The following is a 22700-nucleotide window of genomic DNA, read 5'->3' as shown; positions in this document are numbered from 1 at the left end:
AAAATGTATAGAATAGAATTTCCTCGTAAAAGTTTTGGAAATATTTTCTGGACTTCTTTTAAACTATAATTCATTCTCTGCCTCTGTCTTTGTCTCTTTGTTTCTGTCTCTCTCTCTTTGTGTGTGTGTGTGTGTGTGTGTGTGTGTGTGTGTATTGAGACAGAATCTCTTAGTGGCCTCCAGGTCACAGATTGTCCTGCCTCTGCCTCCTGAGTCCCGGGATTAAGGTCATGCTCCACTATACCAGGCTTATGATTCATATTTTATCAGCATAAAATCATAGTTAATTTAACTTGCTCTTTCAGCTCTGGCGGTCACATTGAAGTTCTTCTTCTTTTTTCCCTCTGTGCCCTTACGTGTCCCTGTCAGAAACACTATCCTCACTGTGAAGCAGGCAGGAGTGGGTAGCCTCATGGCCCTTCATTGCCTTGTATGTAATGGGACTCTCATTTTGATTGTAATTTGGTCTGTTTTGCTTATCCTTCTTTTAGAAATCTCCATTTCCTCTCTGAGCTTAGTGGCGATACTAATATTCTCTTAATTGCTGTAGGGAAAACTGAGAACTGTAAGACTTTGAACAGAGTTATACTCATTTAAAGTGATCACAGGCGGCTGTGAGGATGCTGAAGACTAGTAATGATGAGTCTTTAGGAGCAGCGGTTAGCTGTGGAGGGTGAGCTTGTCTCGGGGGCTTGAAATAACTCAGAGAGCCACACACTTCCGCAGCATGGCATCTGCTGACGGGTGGCCGTGATGACAGGGAGGCGCTTACTGGGTTCTCTACAGAGATTTTTTTTTTTTTTAAAGATTTATTTATTCATTTATTATATATAAGTACACTGTAGCTGTCTTCAGATACACTAGAAGAGGGCATCGGATCTCATTACAGATGGTTGTGAGCCACCATGTGGTTGCTGGGAATTGAACTCATGACCTCTGGAAGAGCAGTCGGGTGCTCTTAACCGCTGAGCCATCTCTCCAGCCCTCTACAGAGATTTTTAATGCTCCCCTTAAAATATATAGATCTGAAGTAAGTTTTATTGAATGTCAAGAGTTAGCAATTTAGCCGATAACGCAGCTGCAAGACCTACAGGCTCTCGGGAGAAAGCGCTGCCATGGACCTCACATCTCTGTCTATAGGACGGATTCCGAGTAGGCTGGGCTGTGACCGAGTGGTAAAGTGCTTATCTAGCTAGCATATGCAAGGCCTTAGGTTCAATCTCAAGTACCATATGTAAATTAACAAATACTATTTGGATGTGACCTGAAGGGTAACTTAAGAAATTGAACTAGTGGCAATAGGAGCAGTGGGCTCCATACACATCATCCCAGTCAAATGTAACCTGAGCCCAGACAAGGCAGGGCGTACTCAAGGCAATGAGAGATGGTGACCTGCTGGAGCGATGAAGGGAAGATGGTTTTAAGGAGCAGGTGATCTTTTTTTTTTTTTTTTTTCTTTTTTTCAGAGCTGGGGACCGAACCCAGGGCCTTGTGCTTGCTAGGCAAGCGCTCTACCACTGAGCTAAATCCCCAACCCCGGAGCAGGTGATCTTAATTGTGAGGTTTGATTTTTGAGTTGAAGTGTCTATCTAAGAAGAAATACGTCGGTCTTTACAGATGCGTACAGGAGTAACCAGGATTCTGTCACAAAGGAAATGGCTAACTTATGGGAAGTCATAGTAGAAGAAAGCATAGTATGGAGGGTGGGTAGGGTAGCGCTCAGCACTGTACAACAGACCCGTTTTCTATTCTTGGCTCCGGGGCTCTGGGGAGGGCCCAACTATACAACTAACTCAGATGTGAAGCGGTTGCCCTGGAAAAGGAATCACCTTGGGAAAAGCTGGGACCTTGGTCAGAGGATGTGCCTGGTTGGATGGCATGCCACAGTGAGGGCCAGGTCAAGTCTCCTAGGCTAACTCTCCCCTTTCCTAGTCCCTGCACAGTCTCCCCACTGAACAAGCCCAGGCTGAAGCTGTGTGAGCCCCGTTGATGCAGCTGCTCTCCTGGGCTGGAGATGAGGGTGGAAAAGGGCTAGGGTGGATGGAAGCTGCCCCGTGTAACAGACTTGGGGTCGTCCTCACTGAAACCCTGGAAATAAGTTAGTTAGACGGAGGGGAAAGGCACTGCAGAATGTCCCTATGGGGGTGGATCAGAAAATGGCATACAATTAACCAGGTACTTTTAGAAATTTGAAAAGCCCGAAGAATTCTAAAAGCAAATCTGAGAGAGCATCCTGGATGACAGTTTAACTGTTTAGCCTTTCGAGTATCTTTTCCTACCTTCGCTTGCCTACCTCTGCCTTCAGTTTTCCTCCATATCACTCACTTGGTAATGTTTCACTGTTATAAACTAGGAATTTAAGACTGTAAGGACTTCACGAAAGAAATACAGGACAATTCTTGAACAAGTCTTCCTTTGACTTCATTAGCAGCTTTTTGTAAGTCTCCAAGTCTGACAGGTCTGCAGTGTATTCAGTCTGAACATTTAACTTTGCTTCATCTGTTGTACTTCCTTTTACTTCCACATTAAAAAAGAAAAGAAAAAAGAAAGAAAAAGAAAAAACCCAAGGGAACACATACTTCAGCAAGCATTTTTCCTTGTCATTCTTCCTTGGCTCACTGCACTGGACAGTCAGCCTACAGCTCACTGCACTTGACAGACATCCTACAGTTCTGCACTTGTCAGTCAGCCCACAGCTCACTGCACTGGACAGTCCACAGCTCACTGCACTTGACAGACATCCTACAGTTCTGCACTTGTCAGTCAGCCCACAGCTCACTGCACTGGACAGCCAGCCTACAGCTCACTGCACTTGACAGACATCCTACAGCTCACTGCACTTGACAGTCAGCCCACAGCTCACTGCACTTGTCAGTCAGCCCACAGCTCACTGCACTTGTCAGTCAGCCCACATCTCACTGCACTTGTCAGTCAGCCCACAGCTCACTGCACTTGTCAGTCAGCCCACATCTCACTGCACTTGTCAGTCAGCCCACAGCTCACTGCACTTGTCAGTCAGTCTACAGCTCACTGCACTTGTCAGTCAGCCCACAGCTCACTGCACTTGTCAGTCAGCCCACAGCTCACTGCACTTGACAGTCAGCCTACAGCTCACTGCACTTGACAGACATCCTACAGCTCACTGCACTTGGCAGTCAGACCACAGCTCACTGCACTTGTCAGTCAGTCCACAGCTCATTGCACTGGACAGCCAGCCAACTGCAGCTTACTTTGCTTGTCAGCTACTGTACTGCTCTTTGTTTGCTAGATTTCAAAGGCCACTCTTCTACCAAGCTCAGTGGCCCTCGAGTCATCCAGAAGTGCATCCTTTGTGGAAACTCTACTCTCCCAGCTCTCTTCCTTCCTGCCTTTCACAAGGACTTTTCAAAACATACTGAGCTTCCTCTTCCCGTTTCCTCACCTGTACTATGCTTAGCACTCTCTGCTCTAGGCCCATGCACCGGGGACTTTGCACAGTTGTTATTTCAACGTTAATCATTCTTCTGACCTTCCACTGTGCTATCCAGATTCACTTACTGTCACATGTTGTTCTTGTATGCCCTTTTATTTCATAGTGAGGATAGAAGTAACCGTGAAATTGTGTGTGTGTGTGTGTGTGTGTGTGTGTGTGTGTGTGTGTGTGTGTTGAACATGTGAAAGGTAGTCAGGAAATACAAAGCACTAGAGTTTGAAGTTAGCATTTTAGTTAGTGAAAAGCCATTTTATGGCCAGGTGTGGTGAAACTTGCCTGCAGTCTCAGGTCTTCGGAAGCTGAGGCAGAAGGATGGTGGATGAGTCTAGTCTGGACTGCATGGAGCCAGACCCAGTTCCCAAAAAGCAAATGAGGAAAGAAAGAAAGGGAGAAGAATATATATTTATATATAAATATAAAAGTTTATATGAAGTCTTCAGTATTTCTTTGTTGAATAAACTAATGTTACTCAGAATTTTGAAGGTCATCCAAAAAATACCTGAACGTGGTCTTATATATATGATTTTTAATAATTTTTTATCATACCTAAGTTTGATTTTTTTTTTTTTACAATGTGAGCAATAAATGATCAGTGGAAAAATTAGGAAATTTTACAAAGACTAAGCAAACTGAAAGTCATTATCATCAGTGAGACAGATTGCTACTTTTAAAGATCTAAATAATACAACTTTGGTATTGGCATGGACTAATCCTTTAAAAATTAATATTATTATTTGATATGTCTTACTACGCTGCCCAGGTTGGCTCTAAACCCCACCCCCACCCCCTCCAGCGCTTCTTGGGTACCTGGAGCATTTCTCTGTGCTGCCGTGCCCAGGGAGCGCTGCTGTATGAAGTTGTTGTGTTATTTTCTTCTAGTTGTTCTTAGACTGCATCATCATGAGAGGATATGCTGATCTTCAGTCTGCGCAGGGTTCCTGGATCTCTCCTTTGAGTAGTTGTGGCGAGGCTTTGTTTGTATTCAGCCACCGAAGCATAAAAAGTCATCCTCTACTTAATTACCTAGAGGGTACTTAATTACCTAGATAGAGGCTTTTTAAACTTTGTTTTATGGGCTGGCGTGATGGCTCAGTGGGTGAAGGTGCTTGCCACCACAAGCCTGATGACCTGAGTCTGATCCTTGGGACTCCTGAAGGTTAACAGTCTCTGATTTCCATAGCTTGTCCTGACACACGCATGCCCACATACACACTCACAAATGCACAACAAATATATTTAAGACTGTTTTAGTGAGCATCAAAAAATTGTATTTGAAAATTAGTTGAAATTTAGAAGAATAAGATTTTTTATGTAATTTAATAAGAAAGCAATGGTTGCTTTTTAATAAATGAAAGTGGAGGTTTATGAGCACAGTTTGAAAAACTAAAGTCAGATTTCTTTACTGAAATATGAGAAGCCGGATTTCTGTCTTGAAGACTCGTAGCACGAGTCTGACTTTATGCTGAGCTGTGGTAACTTCCTTATTTGTTATACCATCAGAAATCCTCCCTGTGGCACAAAAGGACTCTTTTAATTAGAAAATATTGTTGCCACAGGGAGGTAGAAGATCGACTTGAGAAACTGGGGACCTGGAAAGGAGCCCCAGTCCTAGGATCACCTGAAGGTGAGACAGATTGAGCCAGGAGGAAGACCATGCTGGTAGGTCGGCTTTTAATTTATTAAGAATGTTTATGGTGTTATATTTCATTACAGTTATTTCATCTGCTTTGTCATATTTGTGTTAAAGAATGACGATTCCTTCTTAAGAAGAAATAATAAAGCAGTATTTTTTTCACCTATGCAGTTTTCTTCCCACGTTGTCCCCTCACCTTGCTCTGTAACTACCCCTGTGGGTAAGTTCCAGGATGGTCTGAGGCTTTGAAGCTGCACCCACCCAAGAAAGGCCTCTTCTCTCCCTTCTGTTGTGCCCATATTCTTCCAATACAGACATTGTCTAAGTCCTTTAAAATGTTTTCTTTCAATTGTCTGTTTTCTTGGGGTTGGTAAAACATAAATCTCAAAGTTAATTGACTTTTCTTTCTGGAATTAACTGAATTATAATTGTACTGTGGCTAAAGTTATCTAGAGAGCGTTACTGGAGAAAAGCTTTAATATTTTAATATCTATGTTTCATTTAGCTTGAGAACCCATCAGTAGTTGAAAACCATTATTTTTATACCAGTGGAGGAAGAAGATGCTTCTATTTACACACACTGAGAGCCCATCAATTATAAAACACATTTCAGAGATGTCAAAGTGTGAAAAACTACATCATAGAATTAGTGAAATATTATATTTTATAATTATGAATTTTCTCCAAATAGCCAATTCCCGTTCACTTGGAATTAGACAGCAAAATGTCCAGTCTGTGATAAATGGGGATGAGCTGCAGTGGGGAGGGCTGCAGTGGGGAGGGCTGCAGTGGGGAGGGCTGCAGTGGAGAGGGCTGCAGTGGGGAGGGCTTCAGTGCGGAGGGCTGCAGTGGAGAGGGCTGCAGTGGGGAGTCTTTACATGTGCTTACTTAGCTTTCAGACTTCTTCACTGCCTCTCAAGACAGTATTCTAAAACTCCAAACATTTGCTGAGTGTGATAGCTCACACCTGCACTCCCAGCACTTGTGAGGTTGAGGCAGGAGGATCATTAAAGGTCACCATAAACTGTATAGTTAGAACCTACCTTAAAAACAAGACAGATGGGCTCGAGATGCTCTGTGGTTAGGGGGGCGGCTGACCTTGTAAAGACCTGAATTTGGTACCCAGCTCCCACATCCAGATGCTTACAACGGCCTGCAACTCTAGCTCCAGATAATCCAAAGCCTTTGGGTGCCCAAGGACCAGTGTGCGTAGGCATAGACACACATAAAGTAAATATGGCCCAAAGCAAGCAGTTGTTCTGCCCATTGATAGGCAGAAATGAAAGCTAACCATTTTAACTACTGTTTATATAAACATTAGTGTTTTAGTTGTTGTGGGTTTGTTTGTATGTTTGGTTCTGTTATTTTGTTTGTTTCTTAAGTCAGGGTTTCCCTGTGTCCAGGAACTCAGAGCAGGTAGGCCTCAAACTCAGAGATCCATCTGTCTCTGCCTCACGCGTGCTGGGAGTGAAGGAGTATGCCTCCCCTGCCCCTCAAACATGTATTTTATATACAGAAAATGAAAAATTTGTTAAAAAGAGGTCACTATGAAGGATTTTTTTTTGTTGTTTGTTTTAGAAATTATGACAGTTTTTTGTACTCAAGAGTTTTTAGTTTTTTAGTTTTTTTAAAACAGAAAGACTAACACTGGGCAGCGGTGGCACACACCGTTCCTCTCAGCACTCTGGAGGCAGAGGCAGAGCCGATCTCTGTGAGTTTGAGACCGACCTGGTCCACAGAGCAAGTTCTAGGACAACCAAGGCTACACAGAGAAGAAACCTTGTTTTGAAACCAAAAAAGAAAGAAAAAGTAAAAAGAAGGAAAGAAAGTGAAAGAAAGAAAGGAAGGAGAAACGCTAGTTAAGGAGGGGATGGAGAAGTGGCTCATGAAACAGAAAAAGACAATAGAGAGTCTGTCTCAAAGACAGCACGGAAGGCGAGGGCCAGTGCCTGCCGCTGTCTTCTGTCCACACACACTGTGGGGCACACATGCGCACACGTGAATGTGTCCACATCTATCCAGCCATCAGACACAGACAGACACCCACACATCATACAGACACCAGATGAAGTGTTCATGAAGACAAAACTATTAAAAATACTTAAAAATTTGCTGTATAACAGTGTATCTATTACAAATGTTAACTAATTTGGTTGAGGAGAGGCTTTAATATAATGATCTAGACTCTAAAAATTATTGCACATGTGCACTGTGGATAGGAAAAGGGTCACTCTACTGAAGCAGACTAATAATGGAACATGTCTGGTTCTGTGACAAGAGAAGATACAATCTGCCTATTCCATGAACACCCCTAATACAACTAGTTTTATTAACTGTAGTCTCTAACGTTGTCCACACTTCGGCCCCCGTCTCTTCTCTCCCGTCTTCTGTCTGACCGACTCACAGCTTTACAGGAAGGAAGGTTGCAGTGTCCTGGGTAATAACTAAGAATGTTTGACCAAACAAACATAATTGTAGGCAGGGCCATGCATCCGTTCAGGGATCTGCCCACACTCGCCGAGGGCCTGCCTGCTGTGTGCCAGGGCAGAGCTGACGTTTCATGTGGCAAACAGGAGCCTTTGCTCTCGGTAGGCCTTCCGCTTTATGGAAAAGATTAAACAAGTTTAGTGCCACATAAGGGGATAGAGAACATGGGCATCCCGGGGACGGCAGAGAATGCCTCTCCTAGAAGGCTGTTTGTGAAGGATTTGGAGTAACCAGCCAGGCAGAAATGGAAAGATCTGGAGGAACGAGGCATCTCTGAGTTGCCAAAGGAGATTCAGTGTGGGGAGAAAGGGGAGTAAAAGGCTTTCGAAGCTTTGTGTCCAAGTCCTGAGCTTTATTAAGGGAAGTAAAGAACTGTTTGTAGGCTTTAAGCCAATTATAACAATGCAGACTTAGTGGCTTCCAAAATGCAGAGTTCTATAAATGAAAAGAGTAAGACAAAGAAACGCCTCCCACCTTCCACTCTGGGCTGAGGTAAAAGTCGTAGCATGAAGACACATAGTTGGATGGGCAGCCTTTCCTCTGGAGTGAAGGCGTGGCCACCTAGGACAGTGCTCATGCAGAAGAGGAGGACTCATTACCCATGCTGTCGTCCTCCCCGAGCACCTCTGAGTGTGGGTCTTACTGTGCCCTGGGTGAGACACAGCATCTGGCCTGATCTGAGTACCATTCTCTTTGTTGCATTGGAGGGATTATGTAGAGACATCATTTGAATCATTTGGGTTAGGAAGCTCAAGTTAATGTTTTGCTTTTGGTTCTGTTATCTATAAATAAAGGTTGTCTTGAGACGCTTTCCCTACTTTTCAACACTTTGTGCTATACAGATAGTTGTTTACATATTCACTGGCATCACAGAGTCAGTGTCTGGGGCCTTATGTCATACTATAAGCTATAAGCATAATTATATATGGAAAGGTTATGCTTATGAAAGGATCTATACAATAAAATATGTGAAAATGTTAATGATGGATTTTTGTTTTGCTTTTTTTTTTTGTTGAGGGGTTAGGGTTTCTCTGTGTAGCCATGGCTGTCCTAGGACTAGCTCTGTAGACCAGGCTGGCCTCAAACTCACAGAGATTAGCCTGCCTCTGCCTCTGCCTGGGTGCTGGGATTAAAGGTGTGGGTCACCATGGCCTGGCATATGATAGGATTTTTAAAAAAGTAACACAAAATTCAAAACATAGACAAAAATATCAACAAATGCCTGCTGAGTTGTTACGGGCATTGTAAACCTTGGCAGGATTGTAATCTAACCACCCCAGTCTGGTGCACTCTTCTGATTACTCTTGCACGGTGGTCTCCATAGTAACCATGGGGCGGAGCTGCTGCTGCACTAGTGAGATCCTCCATGTTCGTTTTAGTTGCCAAAAAGAAGTGAGCTTTTTTTTTTTTTTTTTTTTTTTTTTTTCCGGAGCTGGGGACCGAACCCAGGGCCGTGCGCTTCCTAGGTAAGCGCTCTACCACTGAGCTAAATCCCCAGCCCCCAAGAAGTGAGCTTTTAGTTCTTACTAAATTACTTGTAATTACTTACAAAGATGGGGGAAAAAACTGTGATTTAGCACAATACCCGTGCATATATCAGCTTGAAGTAACTGATAAGATGTATGTTAAGCAATGTGCGTGCATTTAGGAACAGTCCTTGTAAAAACTCCAGGAAACTGGATGAGACACCTAATGTCATTCACTCAGGTAGTAAAAGGTGGTACATTTAGCGGCCCACTTGTCTTTTTTTTTTTTTTCTTTTCTTTTTTTTCGGAGCTGGGGACCGAACCCAGGGCCTTGCGCCCACTTGTCATTTTTTAAAGGGCTATAATATATACATTTATCCATATACATGATATATATATATATGTGTATGTGTATGTATGTAGTATATATCTCATATATATCATATATGTGATAAAAATGATAGCCTTGAAGCAGGGCAGTACCAAAATGAACAGGGACTGGTGACATCTTGTTTAAAATAGTAACTCCGTACTATAGAGGTGTGAACTAGCATGCCTGCATGCGTATTTGTTCTTTCTCCCAACTAGGATGGTGCTCTATGAAAATGAAGGGCAGTTATCCTAGTACTCAGGCCTAACTGCGTGTTAGCTCTCTATGCTGGCACATGCAGATGTTCCTGGCACCTACCTTACATATGTCTGTGTTTGCTCATAACAGACGCTGGGCTATACATCATACAGATGCCCTGTATGGCCCTATTTGGGGCTAAGGTTAGGACTTAAGTGTATTCTTGGTTAATGGTTAAAAGCTTCAATTCATTTTGGCACCTGAAGAATTAGTTTCATTACTGATTTGGGGTAGCTTTTTCTTCCATTATTTTTTTTTTTTTTTGGTTCTTTTTTTTTTTTCGGAGCTGGGGACCGAACCCAGGGCCTTGCGCTTCCTAGGTAAGCGCTCTACCACTGAGCTAAATCCCCAGCCCCTTTTTCTTCCATTATTAAAGTGGCATTTCTCTGACTTTCAGTTTTTCAAACTTAATGGATTTGTTCTTAGTTGAAATGGCTGATGGCGTACAGTGCTCACCAGAGAGAATAACAGTACTGGGGGCAGATGTAGCCCAATGGTAGTCAGTGTGCTTGCCTGCACATGCAAGACTTGTTCGGGCTGCTCCCCATGGTGCTGTGAATGTGAATGACTCCAGTAGGCTCATATACTCCAATACTTGGTATCCATTTGGTGGAACTGCTTGGGAAGGATTAGAAGGTGTGGCTTTGTTAGAGAAGGTGTGCCACCGAGGTGCTTCGAGGTTTCAAATGACTCCTGCCACTGAGCCTCTCTCTGCTATGTGGTTCTGTCTCTAGATGTAAGTGCTTAGCTGTTCCAGGGCCATGCCTATCACCGTGCTCCCACTGTGATGGTTATGGACTCTAACTCTCTGAAACTATACAATGTAGGCACACTTCCTTTAAAGGCTGTTGGCCTTTTCAGGCAGGTACCAGCACCCACAGAAGATGATTTCCATTAAACTTTTTTTTTAATTTTTTTAAGATTTTATTCATTTATTATATATAAGTACACTGTAGCTGACTTCAGACACACCAGAAGAGGGCATCGGGTCTCTTTACAGATGGTTGTGAGCCACCATGTGGTTGCTGGGAATTGAACTCAGGACCTCTGGAAGAGTAGTCGGGTGCTCTTAACCGCTGAGCCATCTCTCCAGCCCTTAAACTTTTTTTTGAATAAAGGCGAGTTGCTGTGATGCAACCGTTTTCAGTCATTGCATCCATGTTTCTGATGGCTGCCTGCTTAGCCCTCTTATGTGTATTAAAATGTTCAGAAGAATGAATATGAATATTCCACTGCACTCACGAGTCCTTTGGAACCTTCCTTAAGCAAGCAGTTGTCAGTTCCATGGGCTCTCACTGTCTGCATGCACACATTCACCTGTTTAAGAAAACCAAGCTTGGGGCTGGAGAGATGGCTCAGAGGTTAAGAGCACCGACTGCTTTTCCAGAGGTCCTGAGTTCAATTCCCAGCAACCACATGGTGGCTCACAACTACCTGTAATGGGATCCGATGCCCTCTTCTGGTGTGTCTGAAGACAACAACAGTGTATTCACATATATAAAATAAATAAATCTTTAAAAAGAAAGAAAGGAAGAAAGAAAGAAAGAAAGAAAGAAGGGAAGAAAGAAAGAAAGAAAGAAAGTAAGTCTATTGCAGAGTCCATGTCAGCGTTTGCTGCACCATCAGTGTCTGCTGTGCCTCCTCTCTCTCTCACCCTGTCTTGGCATTTGGGGCATGCTTATTAGTTAGTCTTTAGAATTACGTAAACTGTTTTGTATGTGTGTGTGTATGTATGTATGTATGTATGTATGTATGTATGTATGCATGTATGCATGCATGCATGCATGCATGTAATTTTGAGTCAGGACGTTGACTACCTTTCCCAGTCTGGAACTCACTGTGTAATTCCTGGGCCTCAGACTCCTGGGTAGGGTCTGTCTTACTGCCGTCATTATAGAGTAGCGCTCACCATGACTTCTGCGTTGGGATATCTATAACAAATGCAGCATGGTGTGAACTACGCCTTTATTACTGCTCAGAAAGTCATGGAGAAGCTGGATGTGGCACACCTTTAGCCCCAGCATTCAGGGTGGGGGTTTGAGGGGCAGAGGCAGGAGGATCTCTGAGTTCGAGGTCAGTTTGGACTACAGAGCAAGCTTGAAAACCTTGTTTGAAAAATAAAAGTTACAGCAATGATATTGAATAATATTGAACATGTTGAACTTCATTTAGAAACCAGTGAAGCATTGCTAATTCTCATCCATGTATTTACTTATTGTTTACATTTATTTGTGGGTGTGTTCATGTCCCCCATGGTGCATGTGTGGAGGTTATGGGAGGTCAAACTTGAGTTCATAGGTTTTGTCTTAAGTGTCTCTATCTACCAAGCCGTCTTGCTGGCTGGGTTTGTTATTTAACTGCCCCTAAACATTCCATCGGGCTCTCTTCCTGTATATCAGAGGTTCTTAAACCATGGGTTTTGACCCTTTTACTGGGGTTGCCTACGAGCATAGTAAAACAGGTGTTTACATTACGATTCATAACAGCAAAATTACAGTTATGAAGTAGCAACAAATATAACTTTGTGGCTAGGAGTTACACTGTATTAAAGGGTCGAAGCATTGGGAGGAGGCTCTGTATTCTACTGTATATCCTTTTTTCTCTACTAACAACAGAGTTCTGACAGTCATTTAGAATATGTCCTGTAGGTGCTGGAGAGACGCTCAGCAGTATTGGCTCTACCCTCCCAAAGGATCAATCAGTGTTGGGTTTCAGCACCCACATGGTGGCAAACAGCCATCCATAACTTCAGTTTCGGGAGATCCCATGTGGTCTCTGGCCCCTGTGGGTACTGCACACACTGAATGTGGTGCACAGATGTACATGCAGGCAGAACACCCACACACATGAAACAATCATTAAAAACATGCCATAGGCAAACATTAAAATGTGATATATACTAAGTTTAATTGTGCCATATATTAATTAAGCATTAAATGCAACTTTATGATGCCTGATCCAGTTTTTTTGTCACACACACACACACACACACACACACACACACACACACACACACACAAACACTCTCAGTGTGGTTTGTCAAAGATAGAGGACAACTTGCAGTCGTCCATTCTTTCCTTCCACCTTGTGGGCTCCAGGGTGGAACTCAGGCTTGGTGGTCCACACATTTACCCCTGCCTAAACCATCCTCCCGTCATCTTCTTTCATTTAAAGACTATTGCTGTTGTGTGTCTGTGACATGTATGTAAGCACACACGTGCCATGAAGCAAGTGTGGAGGTCTGAGGACAGCTTTCAAGAGTCGGTTCTCTCCTGCTGTGGGCTCTGGGAGTCAGACCCAGAGTCTCACTTGCATGGCAAGTGCTTTTAACTATTTGACTATCTTTCCAGCCCCCCTCCCCCTCCCTCCCTCCCTCCCCCCTCCCTTCCCACCCTCCCTCCCTCCCTCCCTGTGCAGCACTAGGCAGTGCACCGAGGGTCTCACACATCTAAGCAAGTGTTCTACACTAAAGCTCCCAGCTCTGCTTTAAGTGGTGAAAAACCACCCTGTCAAATGTATTGTGCTAGTTTTCCCGCCACTTAGCTTCATTGAACCTTATACTGATTTGAGGTTCCCCCATCTGTATGACAGAACATCTCTTTTTGGAAAACATTGCTTTCCACGTCCGAGCATACACTGGAGTTATCTGAAGGGTTTGTAAAAATACAGACTGCTGGCTAGAATTTTTTGTTCTTCAAAGTGAGGCCTTGTTCTGTTTGGTGCTTAGGCTGGCTTCTAACTTGTGAGGTCAAATGATTCTCCTGCCTCAGCCTTCCTAGTACCCTGGGCCACAGCTGGCCACCACCACACCTGGAGTGCATGTTTCTGGTTTTGTGGGTGTGTGGTTTGACTTTGACAGCTTTCAGTCTAATAAGTCTTTAGGTGAGGTTAATGCTGTTAGTCACAGGACATTGTGGATAATCTCCCTTGACTACTGGGGACAGTCAGGAGGAGAGCGCTGCTGTCGCTCTCAAAGTCCAGTGATCACTGCAGTCTACTCTGATACAAGTACTACAGTAGTAGTGGTGTGTGTCCTTGAAAGAATACGGTGCATTAGTAACCCTAATTCTTAATGAGGACTGTTGCAGTGGCTCAGTGACTAAGGGCACTTGACCTCACACTTGGAGATGTGGGTTTGGCCCCTAGAACTCACATGGTAGAAGGAAAGAACTGTCCCTGGACATTGTCTTCTAGCCTCCACACTTGGACCGTGGCAGAGGCACCTTTCCAACATGCAATGAATACATGCAAAGTAAGTAATAAAGTTTATTACCTGTTATATGTCCCATACAACTTAAGGCATGGGCCACAGTGACAGACAAGAGAAGCAGTTCCTGCATCTGGGGACTTAATGCAGGGAACATGTAAGTTGATCATACCTTAAAGCTTTGTGTCTTAAATCAGATTACATAATAACCGACAGTCTTCTTTAGATGACATTTGGAAACAGACTGAAGTAAGCTGGTGGGTCATTGTCCTCAAGCAATGGAGGCCGGAAGCCTTGTCCCATCCATCCATCCCCTTACAATGGAGATGCTTAACCTTAGTGTAAGCCACATTAAATTCCATCATCAAAGCCATACATGCTGATGCTACCTTTAATTGAAGCATTTGGGAGACAATGGCAGGTGAAGCTTCATGAGTTTGAGGCTAGCCTGGTCTACAGATTGAGTTCTAGGACAGCCAGGGCTATATAAAGAGACAGGGGAACAAAGGTATTAAAAAAAGAAAAATAAATGAGTAAATGTCACTGTTGAGGACATGGTTGACAGGTAACTGCTTTAGGGGCAGAGAAGCTAGTAAAGTCAAATCAGATAAGCTAACGTCCTAAATGATGCCATCAGTGTGTGTGTGTGTGTGTGTGTGTGTGTGTGTGTGTGTGTGTGTGTAAAACCTGGTGTCCCTACCTTTCTCCCTCCTTTCTCTTTTTCCCTTTTCTCCCTTTAAAATCTTTCAGGTGAGTTCTAATTGCACACAGGATGAAATTCAGTAGATTTTTATTATTTTTCTTTGCAGTGCTCACTGGGAATTAAACTCAGGCCCCATCAAATGCAATGCAATCATCCTATAGCTAAGCCAACCTGTAGTGTTGTGGCTGTGGCGATGGTGGCGGCGGTGGTGGTGTCGGTGGTGGTGTTTTGGCAAGTTCCTTCCTGCCTTGGCTTCTCCCTTCCAAGGCTGGGACCGTGTGTCACTATTGCCTGGAATTACTTTGGGACTGAGACTCTGAAATTTGCCTCCTTTCATATGCTTAGAAGTAGTAAGAGCAAACAAAACTAAAAACAACAAAAATAAAAACAAAAAGCCCAACAAAACACAAAGTTTCATTACTATATTGCTAGTTATTATATTGCTATTTTATTGTTCTGAGGGTTTTATATATTAACATAACTCACGACAATGCCGTGCTAAGTAACTTCTGAGTGTAGAAGCAGGTATTTAAGCGGAGAGTGTGCAGGCTCCAGAGCCCACCTTCAAGGAACATACTGTGACGAACTGTCCTATCCTACCCCTTCTCCACACTCGTACACACGCACTGGCTTTAACCGCTTCTGTTAGTCTAATTCTGTTGGGCGTTGGGCTGCAGAGATTGTCCAGTGGTTCCGATCCTTGACTGTTCTCTCAGCAGACCCAGGTTTGATTCAGCACTTGTTGCGCTTGCTAGGCAAGCGCTCTACCGCCGAGCTAAATCCCCAACCCTGTGGCTCAAACATCTTAACTCCAGTTCCAGGGCATCTGGTGCTGCCTTTGACCTCCACACACACAACTTGAAAGGTGGTGCACAGACGCATGCAGGTTACACACATTTCACACACTTGAAATAATTTATGTATACACACACAAATTTAAAAATGGAAAGCGTTCAGAAAGTTCCTAGGCCTGGATATGTGCTAGTTTTTTTGAGTATTTATTTTATGTCTGCGAGTGTCAGTCACACGTGTGAAGCTTCCTTTGTGAGGGCTTTGGATCTCCTGGAGCTGGAGGTGTAGACAGATGGTTGTGAGCCACCTGATGTGTGTACTGGGAACTAGAGTGGGGTCCTTAATGCTTGAACCATTTCTTCAGCCCCACTATAAGCTGTTTGCTTCCTGGAACAAATTGCCTTCCATTGTTCAGTTTGTCTTTTGACGTTTTTATCATAGGCTGGCACCTGCAGCTTTGAGATAAACGAGGCTACTACGTGAGGTAGTAAATACTTTCCAAAAATCCCAACCATTTCTCGTGGTTTGAATGTGAGGTTAGTGTAAATGCAGTGGTTTTGTGCAGGGGTGAAGGAAAAGTGTGGGGACTGTGAATGAGACTTGGGAGTGGGATATTGGCGTGCGGTTGGTTCAGTCTGGCTGTGGTTTGGCGCCATCTGGTGGTGCTCATGTGTTCTTATAGGTCGTCTTTGTTAACTGGAGTAGCAGATGGGAAACAAATTGCAACCTTTTGTTTCTCTTGTTCTTTTTGAGCTAGGGTATTGTGTAGTTCAGGCTAGCCCCAGACATTTAGTGTAGTAGAGGATTATTTAAACTTCTCACCCTGGCTCCCTCTCACTTCTCAAGTGTAGATTACAGGCATGAGCCACTCTGCTCAGCCCTTGAATGCATTGACTCTAAGACACACCCCCCCCCAAACCCCCAGTAACAACATCCGTACGGCACCTGTAATCCCAGTACTTGGGAGGCCGAAGCAGAAGGATTGTAAGTTCAAGACCAGTCCAGCTACACAATGAGGTCTTGTTTTAAAAAAGAAACCTCACTGCCCTCAAGTTCCTTGTCAAACAGCAGTGTTTCCAGTGTTTTCACCACTCTGTACTCACGTCATGTCATGCTACACCTAGTGAATAGTTGTTGTGAGGAAGAGGACTGTCGTGGTAGTACTAATGCTATCCCCTCAAGTAGTTTCAGTTCGTAGGTGGTTGAACTCAAGGATGCGAGCTCACTGGATTTCGAGGGGACAGCTGACTTCACGTGAATTCATGTAGTCATGAACTTTTACCCAGCCGGATTTATTTGCATTTATTGGATTGAATTTTCATGATGTGCTCCATAAAATTACAATAGGCTGTTTTTAATTCATTGGGAAGAAGACGTATCGATCCAGGACAGAGCACTGAGAAGTCTGTGGTTTATTGAGGAACTGTGCAGTTGATGTCCTTGCTCTTTAGCCGCTGCATAGCTGTGGTCAGAGAGGAAGCTAGAAGGGATTAAGTCCAACAATGTGAGTAAGACAAGTGGGAGCTTCCACACCAATGGGGCCACACGTCCTGTGGTCCTCATCACCCGGAGGTTGAGGCAAGATGGTCATGCGTTTGAGCCAGTGTGGGCTATGGCCCAGGATCAAAACCAAACCAAAATTAGACCCAAGAAATATAGTTTGTAAAATACTAAACTGGGCGTTAGATTAGGGAATACATTTTTATCCAACAAATGAGGAAAATGATAGGTGTCAGAATCATAAGCCAGGATAACAGAAGTCCAAAACCGTCACATTCTACCAGGGCCCTTCACTGGGACCTTAAACACATCTGTTCTTCACAATAGACTCAGCAATGTAGACCAAAAAGTAGAAACAGGTGACACACAACACAACCATTCAAACAAGAACGAGGGACATGGCGGTAATCAAAAGAGGTTAGGGTGGGCATCTTGAATTAAGATTAAGGCTCTCGGGCGAGGAGGAGTTCTGAAACGTAACCATTACCTGATGTGCATTTAAGAACAGCTGTGACGCAGAAGCGGGAAACCAAGGTGGAAAACAGTTGTCATGATTAAGTAGTAGTACTGGGGGCTGGGGGGAGAGGTGGTCCAATGGTTAGGGCGTTTACTGCTTTCCCAGAGGACCCGAGTTCAGTTTGCAGCATGGCTCCACGTCAGTTGGCTCATAGTTGCCTGTAACCCCTGTTCTTGAGGATCTTTAGTCTTGACAGAAATGTACAAGTATACGGCACATACTCACACAGACACGTGGATTAAAAAGAAGAATCTGGCTGGGTGGTGACAGAACACACCTTTATCCCAGCACTCGGAGAGGCAGAGGCAGGTGACACATAACACTCAGATGGATCTCTGAGTTGGAGGACAGCCATGGCTACACAGAGAAACAAATTCTTTCTTGAAAAACAAACAAATGGGGGGGGGGGACCAAAACAAACTGACAAACTAAAAAAACACAAAACAACAATGATACAACAACAGAAGGAAGGAAGGAAGGGAGGAAAGAAGGAAGGAAGGAAGGAAGGAAGGAAAGAAGGAGAGAAAAATCTTTAAAAATAAAGACAGTGGGGGTAAAGGTACTTGCCCAATCCTGGCAGCCTGGGTTGGTGCCCAGGACCATGTGGTAGGAGGAGAGAACCCCTGTACACTGACACCCTTAAGTTGACTCCTGCCCTCCACACGTGCGCCGTGGCCTGAGCATGGTCACACATGTGTGATTGTGTACAACACACACGATAAGTGAGCATAATAATTAAAGAAAGACAGACTAGAACCTGTTTCTATACATATTCTGCGGTGCTGGGGAGATGGATCATCCAGATGGAGACTCACAGCCATGCATAACTCCAGTTCCAGGGCATTTGATGGCCGCTCTGACCTCAGCAGGACCCAGGCATGTACATGGCACACATGTATACACGCAGTCAAAACATACATGCTCATAAAATAAAACAAGTCTAAGAAAAATTAGTTCTTGGAGATGAAGATTAGTACAAGCTATGTTTCGTACCCCAATGTTAATAAAGTACTGACAGAATGACACCAAGTACAGTAGCCAATAGGGACGGACTATAGGTTTTCATCTTTCACTTGCTCTATTTGAGATGGGGTCTGAAGTAGCTTAGGCTGGCCTCAAGCTTTTTATGCAATGGAGCCTGACTTTGAAGTCCTTCCCTGCCTCCGACCTTGTAGGTGCTGGAATCACAGCAAGCGGGAAGGTAAAATACACGTAATTGCGAAACCTTCAAACCAGATAAAGAGAAATGACATCACTATTGATGAAAGACAAACCCGAGAAAATGGATGAATGCTCTAAAAGTTTAAGGAAAATAAGAGCAATAATGCATTCCAGAGTTAAAGAAAATCTGCAACACACCCTTTGGCGTACAGCTGGGGTCTAGCTCTGGCGCTACTTCATGTTCTTTTGTTTCTCCTTAAATAAACTTATCTTCTTTCCAATGACAAAAAACATAAGTCAAAGCTTGGATGGTGGCACACGCATTAGTCTCAGCACTAAGCAGGCAGGTCTCTACGTTCCAGGACAGCCTGGCCTACAGTGAGTTCCAGGACAGCTGGGACTACACAGGGAAGCCCTGGCTCACCACCACCCCCCCCCCCAAAAAAGGAAAGAAACCCCCCCAAACAAAACATAAGTCCAAAGAAGACTTTAAACGAGCTATTGCTAAAGAGTCTGAAAATTTATAAAACAGATAATGCTGAAAATGTATGAGATGGTGGGGGCAGGGGAGACGGTCAGTCAGAAGGAAAGCTGGATGGAGAAAGCTGTATGCGAGCTACTGTCCTGCAACCTCACTAAGAATAGCATTAAAGAAAACACTGAAGATGCCCAGCATGGCTGACGGTGCTGCTCCCAGAGCCTTGGTTCACTAAACGAAAGTCCCTTTTCAGGAGTGGGTGCCTCTGTGTGAGTTGTTGGTTGGCAGTCCCCAGAGTCCCCTGGGACAGAATTGGCTCTCGCCACTCCTGTTGACTGCCTGCCTGAACTAGGTATTGAGACCCTGCGGCTGAAGACCTATACTTTGGTTTCAAGGCCCAGAGAATAATTGGAACCGAGTTAGAAACATCGTCTGCTGGCTACTTTCTCAAGTGCTGGATGGCATCGTGCAGGTTGCTGGGAGAGAAAGGCCTCAGTACTTTTCTACAGCTATGAATACTGTGAACTTCCAAACAGCCTGCTAGGAGAGTGTGTTCACTGTCTCTGCTTGGATTTGAGGCCAGTAACGCAGAACCCATGCATGGAACTTTAAACCTCATCAAAAACACATGGCCGGGAGTTACAGGCACGAGTGGCGAACTTAGTGCTGCTGTTTAAATTGACATAGGGTCAGAGTGCCTTATGAGCATAGCATCTGGGCTCACGCCCACGGACGAGCTTCTCTTTGCTGTGAGCTGTGGTGAATGTAGAGCCCCACAGCTGCCCTAGGTGCTGAGAATAAAGGATGAGTGCCCAGACCTAAACAAGGCTCAGGGAGCACCTCGGAGCATGGGGGGTGGGGGGGAATGCAAGAACTGCCAAGTAAGGAGAAGGGCTGTGTGCAAAATGCCGCTGTGGGCCGGTTACCTGCACTGGGAACTGTGCATGACTAGCTCTGTGAACAGGCAGTTGTGGATGGGGGATGATTCAAGGGTCCCTACCCCTCCCTGCTGGACTGCTAGATGACGACACGTTCTAGGAGGGGAGTCATTGCTTTTAGTTGTGAACCTGTTGTGAGGTCACCATGCTCCAGTGGAGAGTTCCAAACCCATGATCACACAGATGGCCTGGACAGTTAAATTCAGTGGTTCACAAGGCATTTCCAAGGAGGAAGGGGGATAACAGGACTAGAAAGAAAAGTATAATTAGAATGCAGTTTATGCATGTATGAAATATTGACAAGTAAGAGAATTCCTGTTGGAATATTTTAAAGTGATATCAGAACTGTGAGATACTCAGTGGGTAAAGTGCATGCTGTCAAGCCTGACATCCTATGTTCACTCCCTGTAGGTTGAGGAGGGGTGTTGAGCCTAACAGTTGTTCTCCGACCTCTTACACATGTGCGATGGCACGTGCCTGCCTCTCCCCACAATAAACATTTAAAATATAATAAAAAGAAACATAAAAATTTGGTGGCATTCTTCTATGATCATAGCTTCATCAATTCCAAATACAGATGGATAAAGTCCATCTAAAAACACAGTGAATTCACAGTAAGATTGCAAGGGAGGTTTTGATGTTCGAAAAACTGTTAGCGATGAAATCACTATGAGATTAGACTGAAGGAAAGAAACCATGTGACGGTTTCAGTAGATGTAACACGCATTTGTTAAGATGTATTGTCTACTGAGGGTAGAAACTTGAAACTTGAAACCTCATAAGGGGTATTACTAGAAATGTACAGTAAGCTGAGTATGGCGGCCCATACATTCGCAGTATAGTCAATATCATTTACATTACTTACAGTAAATATCACTTAATGGGAAAGAAGATTGTCAGGTAATCACAGGATTTGGGGATTTGGGGAGGAGCATCTCAAATTCAAGGCAGCCTGGAATATACAGCAAGACTGTCTCAAAACAAAACAAAACCAAAAACCAAAAATAAACCCCACAAACTTACAGTAAATATCACTTGTCAGGTAATATCTTTACACGTTAGCGTTACTGGCGGTCCTAGCCAACGCAATAACACAAAGGGAGTTTCTTGCTGTGATACAACACCTTGACCGTGGCCAAAAGCAATTTGTGTAGGAAAGGGCTTATTTCATCTACGGTACCAGGTAGTATCCATCCCATCGCTGAGGGAAGTCAGGAGGAAGACTCAAGCAGGGCAGGAACTGAAGCAGGCGTTGCGTGCTTGCTGGCTTACTTCCTTGTTTTGTTACAGTTCCAGGACCATCTGCCCATCATGGCACCACCTGTAACAAGAGCCTGGGCCCTCCACACCAATCACCAATTAAGAACCTGTCTTACAGGCCTTCCACAGGTCAACCTGGTGGGGGCATTTTCTCAGTTGATCTCTCTTCCTGACCTATGTTAACTTGACATTAAAAGTAGCCAGCACAAGAGGGAAAGTCTTTAAAGATGAGAGTAGACAGGTTTGAGAGTACGGCTGAGCTGTAAACGACTGCCCTGGTATGCACAAAGCTCTGAGTTCAATTACTAGGACCACGTAGACACATTAAAACAAATGCCATTCTTTGAAAATGGGTTAGCATTTGAAATCTAAAAGACTACTCATATATCCTTTAAAAAAATTTTTTTAAAAAAAATCGTTTCCCATATATTACATCTCAACAGCAGTTTTCTCTCCCTCCAGAACTCCCTCCCACTACTCCTCTCCTCTAGATCTACGCCTCCATTTCCCTTCAGAAAGAGAGCAGGCCTCCCAGGGATATCAACTGAATATGGCATAACGAATTATAGTAAGGCTAGGCACCCCCCCCCCCGTAGGCAAGAATCAGACACCCCCACGTGCAGTATTAGGAGTCCCGTAAGAACACCACGCTACACAACCATAACATACTCAGAGGGCCTGGCTCAGACCAATGCAGGGCCCATGATTGCTGCCTCAGTCTGAGCCCTTCTGAGCCCTTCATAGTTGATTCTGCTGGCTGTGATCCTGTGTCCTCCATCCCTTGGGCTCCTCCTCTTCCCTCTTCTGTGGGGTTCTCGTGGCTCTGCCTGTGTTTGGCAGTGGGTCTCCTTCTTTTTTTTTTTTTTTTGGTTCTTTTTTTTCCCGGAGCTGGGGACTGAACCCAGGGCCTTGCCCTTCCTAGGCAAGCACTCTACCACTGAGCTAAATCCCCAACCCCTGGTGGGTCTCCTTCTGTGTCCATCCACTGCTGGGTGACACTTGTGACAACTGGGCTAGGCGCTGATCGACTCACACCTACCATTAAGGTTGCTCTGGAGGTTCATCATACAAAAAGGAAAAAGTGTAAGGGTTGCTGACTACCACAGCAATAATCGTTAAGAATGAAAGATGGCCTCCCAGTAAAACCCAAGCTGAATAGAAGAATCTTCATTAAGTACGGGGGAATAAATCTGACAGCACAACACGCCGCCAGTTTACCACAGTAATGGCTCACTCATTGTAAATCTAAGTAGATCCGTTATTCATTCTTTTAATAAGAAAACTGAGCGTGATTAAGTCTAGTTTTCCTTCTCCGGCTAAGGCAAAACCCAGTTTCCTTTTTGTCACAAACCATGAAGATTTGCTTTTGGCAGAATTTGACAAGCTCTTTTTAAAAGGAAGATCTTTTAAGTCTAGGTCAGCAGTCCTCAACCTGTGGGTAGTGACGCCTTTGGTGAA

General features: G+C 44.2%; 1 protein-coding gene across 46 annotated transcripts in view; it reads left to right on the top strand.

Annotated features, from left to right (window-relative positions):
* Positions 1 to 22700, top strand: part of Elf2 (E74 like ETS transcription factor 2) — a 95935-nt gene that overhangs the window by 38800 nt on the left and 34435 nt on the right. For 19 of the 46 annotated variants that reach the window (XR_015665344.1, XR_015665332.1, XR_015665350.1 and 16 more), the window contains one exon: positions 5029 to 5131. The exons of the other annotated variants lie outside the window; for them this stretch is intronic. The gene's annotated coding sequence lies outside the window, so the exon portion shown is untranslated. The remainder of the gene's footprint in view (positions 1 to 5028; positions 5132 to 22700) is intronic. 46 annotated transcript variants of the gene reach the window in all.

Source organism: Rattus norvegicus, chromosome 2 (assembly GCF_021556685.1).
Source record: "Rattus norvegicus strain SHRSP/BbbUtx chromosome 2, alternate assembly SHRSP_T2T, whole genome shotgun sequence".
Lineage (NCBI taxonomy): Eukaryota > Metazoa > Chordata > Mammalia > Rodentia > Muridae > Rattus > Rattus norvegicus.
This window is presented reverse-complemented; position numbering and strand designations above follow the sequence as displayed.